Below are 313 nucleotides of genomic sequence, written 5' to 3'. Positions count from 1 at the left end.
TTTAATAATCAATGCAAACTTCCTTAGGTTAACGCCAACGTTGTTTTTTCTTTCTTTCTTTAATCAATGATATAGATCAACAAACATTAACAACCACATGAGATATTTGGGTAATGCTTCCGATTCTAACATTCCGTATCGAAATTTCTCCCCCACAGACTGCTTTTGTGTCACCCTCCCCTGCCCCTGCCCCTTCTCGGACCCCTATCGCGGACCCCAGATCCTCACATAGCCTGAGGTCCTCACAGCACCCTGGCCTAGAACCGAGCCAGCAAATCAGTAGGTTTCTCACCACGACTGAAGAAGGATCATA

The 313-nt window shown here is 45.4% G+C and overlaps 1 long non-coding RNA gene across 1 annotated transcript in view; it reads left to right on the top strand.

Annotated features, from left to right (window-relative positions):
• Nucleotides 1-307, top strand: part of LOC119588009 — a 1,006-nt gene extending 699 nt beyond the window's left edge. The window contains exon 3 of the long non-coding RNA XR_005230041.1: nt 159-307. This is a non-coding gene — a long non-coding RNA (uncharacterized LOC119588009). The remainder of the gene's footprint in view (nt 1-158) is intronic.
• The last annotated feature ends 6 nt before the right edge of the window (nt 308-313 follow it).

This window comes from Penaeus monodon, chromosome 23, assembly GCF_015228065.2.
Source record: "Penaeus monodon isolate SGIC_2016 chromosome 23, NSTDA_Pmon_1, whole genome shotgun sequence".
Lineage (NCBI taxonomy): Eukaryota > Metazoa > Arthropoda > Malacostraca > Decapoda > Penaeidae > Penaeus > Penaeus monodon.
Note: the sequence above shows the minus strand (reverse complement) of the source record. Positions and strands in the feature narration are given on the sequence as shown.